Source organism: Crocodylus porosus, unplaced genomic scaffold (genome assembly GCF_001723895.1).
Source record: "Crocodylus porosus isolate Cpor-Errol unplaced genomic scaffold, CroPor_comp1, whole genome shotgun sequence".
Taxonomy (NCBI): domain Eukaryota; kingdom Metazoa; phylum Chordata; order Crocodylia; family Crocodylidae; genus Crocodylus; species Crocodylus porosus.
Window position 1 is genome coordinate 126,749 of NW_017728943.1, and position 10,334 is coordinate 137,082.

Consider the following 10,334-nt stretch of genomic DNA (forward strand, 5'->3'; position numbering starts at 1 on the left):
AACTGCCCTGCCTCTGATAGTAATCAGGCCACTTGGATGTTGGGAGAACAGGCAGGTGGGGGCCGAGTGCCAGAGAGGCATGCCACCCTAGGGCACTTGGGACCTGGCTACACAAGGACACAGGTCTTCAGGAGAGGACAAATGTGTATATGCCAATTCTGTGTATTCTGGGCAGATGGGGCTATAATACTCCCATTCGCTGCTTTTTCAGAAAAATGGGGGGAGTGCACTGGCAAGGGCTTCATCCTGTGAGATGCAGAGAAATTTTAATCGCGGTCTCCACTCACATCCAAGTTGGTGGGTACCCTAAGTGCTTGCAGAACAGGCCTGTTAAAGGCCCTTTCAGCAGCTGTTCTAAATGAGTTAAGTCTCTAGACATGGGCAGGGCTGGGCAAATCCATATAGATGGGGTGGGGGAAGCTTAACTTCCTTACCTGGCTAAGATGCAGACATGCCCACCAGTCATAACTGTAGGCATTTCCAGTAGCCCAAGGATCCTCATCATCTTGAAGTCATGTCCCACTGCAGTTGGGGGAGGAACCATTCCCTGGGGGAAGGAGTCAAGGGCTAAAGAGGTGCCTGCCAGCATTTTACAAGAGCTTTCCCCTGCCTATTCCTGACCATACTTTTCCCACATCTCCTATGTGAAATCTACCTCAGAGCTGATGAGAACTCAAAACACTGGGTTAAAAAGAATGAGAGGAGAGGAGAACACATGCTGAACAAGCCAACTTTGGGGCTGATGCTGCCCATGTCCTCCCCTGGCACGTCCAGGGGTGCAGTGGATTCAGTCCCATGGCGCAAAGTCTGGTATGACAGCTTGCAGCGCTGCCCTGGGTCCTTGGCACGAATTCCCCTGCCCAGTGACATGGGCGCAGTGTGCAGAGTGTTCTTGCTGTGTCATTGAGTTGAGGCTACTCCAGGCCTGTTCCTTTGACCCCCCCCCACCAACTGCCACCCCGTTCTAGTCCCCTACGGTCAGTTTTCTTCCAAAAGCAGAAATTTGCCATGTGGTATAATCCCCGCCTCCTCCCAGCTGACCGCCCAGTCAGGGTGGGGCTGAGCGGCCTGTCTGGTATTGTTCTATGCTGCATGCTGTTGACCGACCGTATCCCACCCATCCCCCTACCCTCCCTGCTCGATACGACACACGGTCACAAGGGCTCCTCACTCGCCTGGCCCAGGAGAACTTGCAGAGACCTTGGTCTGTACGTATCTTCCTTTTGTGTATGTTCTCTTTAAAGAGATCCTGTGCTCTGTGAAACAGAATAAGTCAAATAAAAGTTACCTATGGATTGACCATTGCTTTGCAGCCAGTGCCTCTTGTGTTCCAGGTTGCAGAGGGTCAGCGTTTGCTTCATTTCTCTTTTGCGCTTAATATCGTGCAACTTGTTGTGGGCAATCTGCCATGATGGGGAGGAGTGGGGGTGTAATAACATTGCTCCTTGGAAAATAAAGGGGCTGGGTGTCTGGACTCCTGGGCCACGTTCCCAGCTTGGGGAGGTGGTGCTGTCCAAAGTTGGGGGGGTGGGGGCAAATGTGCCAGGACTTCAGCCCCTCCCCAAGGTCTAGGAGGGCTTGCAATCTAATAAGTAGTGCTGGGTGCAGGACTCCTGGGTCTCCTTCCAAACTTGGGGTGGGGGGCGTTCAGGGTGTGCAGGGGTTGGCAGACATTCTGTAAAGTGGGCCACACTTGAACAGAGAGGGTCTGACTCTACCATAGGGGTGACTGTTGTTACTGGTGACTTAGCACAGCACAATACAGTACGGCCTTGCCCTCCACTGATGCCTTCTGGTGTTACCTTGGTCTATGTCATGACAGCATCCCTACTTGAAAGCGACTAAGACTATGGGGTAGGCCCATGTGGGCAGGTTGCAGTGGGGTGAGATCAAAACCAGACTGCCTGCTGAAAGACTACAGCATGAAGGGAAACATCTCAGACTTGTTTTGGAAAGGGATGGAGAGCTTGGCAGCTTTTTCCAAAAGCTAAGAAAGCAAGTACATCATGCCTGGAGTATAGGAAGCAGCTTCTTGCAAATAGAGATGCTGAATGCAGGATTAAAGAGCACTGAGAGGCCATGATGGAGATCATGGCCCCATTATGCTTGACACAGCACAGAGGGAGAGACTGGTCCTAACCCTATTCACAGGCCAAAACCAGAAGGAGGCTCAGCCATTGGGTGGGAGGTCCTGTAGCAGGTGAATGGCAGAGCTGGGATGTCCTGTGCTAACCTCTTCCTCTTCACACTGGTCCCTTGTTACTCAACACAGTGGAATGAGTGCATTGATGCCTGCTGTCCCAGAAGACCCACCAGCCTTTGTGCTCAGGAGGCAGGAAGGTTGGCAAGTTCAGATCGCCTGTTGCAAGTGACCCAGTAACCAGGCATTGCACAGCCCAGTTCCCATCAGTGGTGGATTGTTTCAGATTTACTGTGGCGCTTTCAGATAAGTAAGACCAGTACCACAGTAGAAAAAAAAAATAGGACAATCAAAAGTGAAACAAAAACTTTTGCGATACCCAATGCGATCAGCGCATGTGTGATGAGGATGTTCCACCTAGTACCATTCTCAGGACACACTCTGCCATGAGATGCAAGCACAAGTTCGAAACCTTTCATACCTCCCTTGCAGGGCCATTACATAAGGCAGGACAAAAAAATCTCTAGGGAGCTTGCTGACTTGATGACTCTATCTCTCCTGCATGGGTTTGACCTATTGATTCCTCCCGGGTTGGATAAGCACTTTCTTTCCCACAGTTGTAGAGGATCTCTACTTCGAGTGGGTTCAGTGGAGACAAGGCAGTTCCCCCTGCAGTTTGTTAAGGGAACTGCACTAGTTCAAGATGCAGGGGCTTGGGATCTCATTTGCAGAGCTTAGAGCAGGGATTGTCAACCAGGGTGCTGGAGCACCCTGGGCTGCTGTGAGATCCTTCTGAGGGTGCTAGGCAATGCAATATCAGCACTGTTAAGTGTGCAAACATCTGCATGTGACTCACAAGAGAATTTCAGAGATTTCACTAAGGAATCCTTAGTGTCAAAGACTTTTTCACCTGCTGTGCTCTGAGTTCTTTGCAACAGAAGAATTGCTCTGTTATTTTTTTCCATAGTTAAAAAACAAATGAAAGCTCAGATTTGGCATTTTCTGAAAGGGGCCTTGAGTCTAACAAGGTTGAGAACCACTGGCTTATATCTTGCAGCTCCCTGGGAAACACAGGTGTGCCAGTGTCAAACCATAGTGGCTTTTCAGTGCTGAGCTACATGGTACTTTCCTGAGATCATATCGCCTCGTGAACTGGGATATTATCATCTAGTAGCACTTATGGTCCCCACTGGGACCAGGGCCTCTCTATATGTGTATAGAGATATAGTGAGAAAATCCCCTGCCCAAGGAACTTAAAATCTAGCGAGACCAGATGGGTTTCCCTTCAGGGTAGGAAGGGAAACAGCAACACAAGGAGAGGAAGTACATTGCCTAAGCTCACATGGCATAGCCAGGCATAGACCCCAATTTAACATCCTATGCACAAGGCTCTTCCCCTCCCTCTTTCATCCCCCTCCCCCCCACCAAGCCAATGGGTTGGAACGGGCTTTGAGAGGCGCAAAGAGAAGATCATGACCTATGCAAGTCAGAGTGAACCATTCTTTTATTGGTATTGTGTTTTATACCCTTAGTGGTCAGTCACTCATGTCTGCAAAACACAACACAGCTCAATGACTGCAACACCACAGACACCCAGCCTCAATGTTTGCATATGCATCTCTTTTACATGGGGGTGGCTTTAGGAAGCGGAGGAGAAACCTGCCTTTTTGCAGGCACCATTGTTATCACTAATCTGGTAACTGTGACCCCCACCCCCAGCTACCTGGCCTCGGCAAGTCAAAGTCTCCACCCACCCGGCACGTTGAAATGATTGCAAATGCTGCCAGTGCATTTTTGCAGGCATGGTTTAAACATCTAGAGGGTGGAGAAAGATCCCACTTGAAGTGCATGAGCCAAGGGTCCGTTCCAGCCTTAGGCATTGATGATCTCAGCAGTGATTGGGGAAAGGAAGCTTTTTCCTCTTTCATGGGGGAAAATAAAATGCATTGGTCTGAAGCTGAAAAGATAAGCATAAAAACACAAGCCCCATGACCAGGACAGATATGAAGCTACAAAGCACACAGTGGTTGAAACCACAAAGGAAGCAAACAGCAGACAAAGTGTTTGGTAAGCAAAACTGAATTAAATAGGAGATGGAGGATAGAAAATGACTGGAAAGAAACCCAGGAGGGAGAGGACCAGATTTGCTCTGGATGCAAGTTGAAGTCTATCCAGGGGAGATTAGTTTTACCTTACTCAAAGACCCTGAGCTGAAATCTGGGCACTCCTGGAGCCAATGGCCAAATTTTCAATGTGTTCAGTAGAATCAGGACTTTCCCCCTGATCCAGAGTAATATCAGGACATTTCCAAAATCCACTGAGACCAGTGTCAAGACCCTTACTGATATCAATGGGCTTTGGATTGGGTTGCTCAATAGTCTCCACGTTAGTCCATAGGACCTATGAGAAGAATGTGCCATATGGTTTAATAGATGTTTCCCTTAAAGCAACAGTATCTGCAGACAGAAAGAACTACCTGGAAGGGATTTATAGATGCAGTCTCTTCTGAGCTTACCAGAACAGCTACCAAAATGAGTTGGTTCTGTGAGTCTTGTCCATAGGGATGGGGCTGGTTGGCCTGTTGAAGGGCCTGAGCCTGATGGGTGCTGGACAGTAGCTACCCTTACAGAAATCAGGGGCAGGGATGCTCAAGGCCAGTGGTTTAGTTTGGGGTGGGGAAATACTGTTCCCCCATAGGCAGCTGGGATGGAGCCTTCTGTGTTCTTCACATTATGCAGGATGGAAATCCACAGGGCAGCGCAGAGGGAAGGGGGGTTGCAGAGCTATTACCACCTTTTCCCACCCCTCTCCCATGTGCAAGAGTGAGATGGTGGCATCAGCCTCTGTGTTCTCCAGACAGCATCAGACAACTGCACAGGCAGAGGTGGAAGCTACCTGCTTGTCTTTGTCGTGCTGTACAGGTCTGGGTACATGAATGGAGTACGCCCCAAAGTCTGTATTCGTAACATACTCTGCCCTTATTCTTACTGGGGTAGGACAGCAGGATCTGGCTTGATACGTACACAGAGATATTTAGAGCCAAGATTTTTAAAGGAGCCCAACTCCCACATAGGCACAAGAGGGAACCAGCTTTCTAGAGGAGCTCAGCACCAGGGGTCACAGCAGGGACTAAGCTGGTCAGCGAAAACCTGGCCCTGGGTGTCACCCTGGGAGCTGCCAAGTACTGAGCAGAGCTGGCTGAGAATGCTCTAAAGTAACATTCTCCATTTAGAAAATGCCGATCCAATGTATGCAAACATGTCAGGGGAAGGCAGTGGTTTTATTAGAGTCTCTTATGAAACATCAAAATATTGCATTTTGCTAATGCTGGAGTGCTTTGGCTTTGCTCCAGCATTTGTTACTTACATACTTCATTATAATGTACAACTGGGCTATCCAGCTGGCAGCCTGTGACCTGTGAGAGGCCAGTGTGTGACCCAAAGGCTGCACGCAGCCTGTGAGTGCTAAATATACAGCCTGCAGGTGCCAGTGGCTGCCTCTCATGCTGCCATGTGAAGATGGGTTCCAGGGGGCCCTGTGCTGCAGGCATAGTCCACAGGGTTGCATGCCATCCAAGTGCCACTAGATCTTAGGGGGTTGCCCGTGCAGCCTGTGGCCCATGAGATGTGTGGCCCAGGAGCCACATGCCAGTGATGCCTGCTGAAGTTGGACAGCCCTATCTTAGAATATAGATATAGATGCCCCATATTCTAAGCCAGGGATTGGCAACGGTTTTTTTTGGGGGGGGGGTTTTGCATATATATATATAGATAGATAGAGAGAGAGAGAGAGAGAGAACATCCATATCCATGCCCATACATCTACCCACTGCCCTCCTCAGAGGGCCTGCCCCTAAAAAAGTCTATGCCAGACCCCTGTCCACTAGATGAGGTCTGCCATTTGTTTCCCATTGTCCTTTTCTGTCTTTCTGTAGTATCAGTACATTTCACTTAGTCCCATTTTAATGCAGTCCTCGACTGTGGGATCTGAGTGTCTGTTTATGAACAACCAGCCAAGGCTTGTGACCCAGGTACTGCTGCGAGCCACTGATACCTGCCTCGGCTACTTGCTACCTCTGCTTACCTGCACAACCAAATGCTGCAGATTCCTGTCCTAAATGGCAATGAGGAGTGGCAAATTTGGTGATGAGGGTGAGCACTGGCTGCCACAGGCAGTGCAAGAGAGCTCTGGAGGGGGTCAGCAGCATGGCACAGGATGGAGAAGGGGAACATGCCAGGGTGAGCTATGGGCTCCCAATCCCCTGTCCCACCACAGCCTGGATCCAAACTCTGCAGGCTGGAGGCAGCCCATGCCAACCTCTATTCTAAGCCAACATTTGTATAAGGGAAAAATGGCACAGGCTGACCCTGTTGTTTCATGGGAAAGGTTACATTTTAATTCAAATTTAAGGCAAAAGAAATAGTGAAACTTGGGAAATACCCATGGAAGAGGCATTCTGAATATTAAGCACATTGGAGATCTGGCTTTCTTTCTCAGCTTGGTCCAAATGAATCCCAACCTCTGCGGTGCAGGCAGGTACCCCAGATATTGGGTGAATGCTGGAAAGACCAGGGCGATCATCAAGGCCTCTGGAGCTGGAGACAGCAGGGGGTGAGGACAGGGGCAAAGGGATAGAGAGGCAGGGGTTTCCTTTGCCCAGGATGCTTTTCTTCTCTCTGATCTCCAGGCATTCATGCTTTGAACAGTCCTGGAGATGCCTGCACTGGTGTCCAGAGTCATGCTGGCACCAGTGCAATCCCAAGTCCCCTGCCTAGCTGGCTGTGATCTCCACAGCACTGGTGGCCCTCCTTCCCCATCAGCTGCAGCCAGGACACAATGTGCAATCAGTTCCCCCTTCACAGCCATACCCAGGTGCTTAATTGAGCAGGCCAAGCCTCTCTCCATTGGCAAATCAAAGCGACAGGAGGAAGGGACAGGCATCTGCACCTTCAGGACTCATAGCGGTGGGCCAGCTGCTAGGCTTGTGGTGTAACCACTGGAAGTGAGGCACCCATGTCAGGTGAGGATGGAGCTGACTGACAGCAACATGACAGCAAGAAGCATGCAGCATGTGCCATTAGCCCCTATCTCTTGACCTACCTGGCTGTGACTGCACCAGAGCAGAGCTTTGCCTGCTGGGTGCAGATGCATGCCCAGGTGCAGGGATTGCAGACAGGAGCCAGTGTGTTTAAAGGCTGGCCAGGGGTCAATCAGGGATCAAACTTGTAAGGGACCTTTGGCATAAAGGGGATGCTAGAAAAAGGTGCAATGGCTCTTGGGGAGTGTGCTCTGATACCTGGCACAGACCTGGCAGGGGAAATAGCATGGCTAAGGTAATGCAATTAAAATGGCAGTGTGTAGTGGAGGGTGCACCCTTGTCTGCTTGTGGACAGGACTCCCTATGAGAACCTCATAGTTAGCTTCTTGCTGGCCAGCTTCCAGTGGGAGGATCTCAGCTACATGCCAACTTTATGGAAATGGGAGATTCCTCCGTAGCTTGCTCCTGCGGCCATATGGCTGAGGGCAAGCAAAATTTGGGGGCATCTGAACCCCAAGTCTCCGGGCTTGGGCCTGCATGTAATATACTTCCAATTTTTTTGGCAGGCATCTGAAGTTCCAGACTGAAAAGTTTGGGGTGGAGGATACTTGCCCGTTATAGGGCCACATATGGTTCTTGAAAAATTCAAAGGATTTGGAACTGATCTGGCTAATTTGACCTGGGACACACAAAATTTTCCTTAAAACAAAACAAACAAAAAAACTGGCACAGAGTTGGCTCTGCCAGGCTGCTGCAGCAGCCACCAATGCAGAGGATAGTCTGGAGTGGAGGTGTGGACAGAAGGGTATTGGCAGGCCGGGGGAGAGAAAGGGCATGGCCAGGACACTCTGGGCCCCTGCAAAGCCCCATCTTGTTCTTGGAAGCAAAGTGGGTGTGAATTACAGCTGAGCCAGGGCCAGTGGCTTTTAAGGGGAGCACAAACTGCCTTTTTTTGTCAGGGCATGCAGGGGTGAATCCATCCTGGGAGTCAGGATGCCTGGGGTCTATTCCTGGATCTACCTCTCACTGGCTGTATGGCATCAGTTCATGCCATGGCCTGTGCTTCCTCATCTGTAAAATGGGGTGAGTGGATTATTGCCTCCTGCGCCTGGGTGAGTTGCTAGGGCTCATTGAGGTTGTATAGCTGCATTGGGATCCCTAACCAGGCAGTGTTCTATTAAATGGTAGGGTTTGCCAGATGGCAAGGCCTCTCTATAGTATGCAGGACCAAAGCAGGTAAGTGTCCTAGTTGGGCAGGCAAGTGTCAGAGAGCAGGGAGATTTCCCTGGTTGTCCCACAGGATGGTGCTTAGGCTCAGGAAGCCTCTGCAGGAGAGATTCAGGAGGCATCTGCATGTCACCCTGGTAATCACAAGAACTCAGGTAAATGGTTGGAACCATAGAAAATAGGCTGTCAGCTTGGAGGGTCACTCAGCATCTTTGGGAAAACAGAGGGCTTGTTCCTGTAGTCCTGTAGACTGGGGTATGGGATGGGTGGAAGGTCAGTGCTCTGGATGAACTCCTTCCATTAGGGTCCTCTTAGCTTGGTTTTATACCATCACTGTAGGGATAAAACCCAATCCACAGGTACTGCCATGCTAGCAGCAATGGGTGGTGAATTCATAGATCAGTGCCTCCATCTGGATTGACCCTGGGGTAACAGCAAGGGAGTTCCCCATTCATCCTTACCACCACAGACACAATCTGCTTGTAAAGCCCTTTTTTCCCATAGTATCTGGGCACTCCCTAATCTCTCCCTTATTCATCTTCAGTGCCCTTGAGGCAGAAATGTATCCTGGTTTTAAAAATGAAGCCTAGCTCCTTGAAGTTATTTAGTTGCTTACAACCAATAGCTTTTCTGCTAGTTGCTTTTGAAGATGTGTCTAAGGGATGTGTCCATGCTCACACCATAAATCTGTGGCAGAATGGAGATTTCAGTCTGCTTGCCTGCACAAGGAAGTTACTATGCAGCAAGCTAGAATATGAATTCACAGTATGCTGGCTACCCTGCCTGCCCTCCCCACATGGATGCTTTTCCCTGTCAGGTAGCTTGGTTATGGTCTCCCTGGACTATGCTCTTTCTTTCTATGGCATAACTGAGGTTAAGCCACTAGCACCTCACTGCTGCTTCTCCAGGTATTGCTGTCCAGGCTCATCCACTCTATGAACCCAGAACCACATTGCTGCCACTATTTCCTCCAAGCAGCCAGTACCTTGAAGCCATCAGAGGCAGGTGTGAGCTGGTTAATGAAGCCTTCTTTAGGATTGCATCTTGTCACCTGCTTGTGATTCAGATGTGTTAATAGAAATCACTTCACTGGGATAATTAGAACTTAATTAGTGACTGATACAAGCTTGGAGGAGAAGAAAAGAAAAAAAACCCCAACCAATCTAGACCCACAGAACACGAGACTCATTGCTTTGCAAGGGAGAAGAGAGGTGTTAATCATTTTATTCTTTCTTTGGGGAACAGGGTAACACTTCTCCCCCCCCCTTTCCCAGCCTGTGTTTCGCTAAGAGATGGTCTGCTTGAGTTTTGCATTAGTCAACTGGGGGATCGGTGACCCAGTTTGGCTATAAAAAGACCTGACACCAGAACCACAATCCTACCTAAGCTTTTGAGGAAGGGGCTGGGATGGTTCAGGTCTCTGGGTAAGCACTAGTGTCTGGCTCTTGAATGCCAGTTCAAACCTGGTCTGAGGGCGGCAGGGAGAATAGATGAGATGTGTCACTTCATTGGTATGGTGGGTCTTAGCTGGGCTCTGAGGAAAGAAGCAAGAGGGACTACTATTATTTTGATCACTGTAGAGCTGACTGCCCCTAGGTGTTGCACAAGCACCAGGGAAAAGACATCCTACTGTAAAGAGCTCACACCAGATGTAAGGTGGGAGGACAGACTAAGGCAGAGTGAGTGGCCCAAGTTCATGCAGTAGTATAATGGCAAAGCCGAGGATACAGCCTAGGGCTCTTGTGTTGTCCAGTGCTCTGCCTACTACATATGAGCTGGCACCAGAAAGGCATCTTCAGTGGGACTGAGTCTCTGTAGGGATACGGAATAACGTGTTCCATTCAGGGATAAGGCCCTTGGCTCAACCTCTGAAGGCCCCTAGGCCCTATGGCTATCTCGGACAATTAGAAATTATCCGCTAGGATCCTA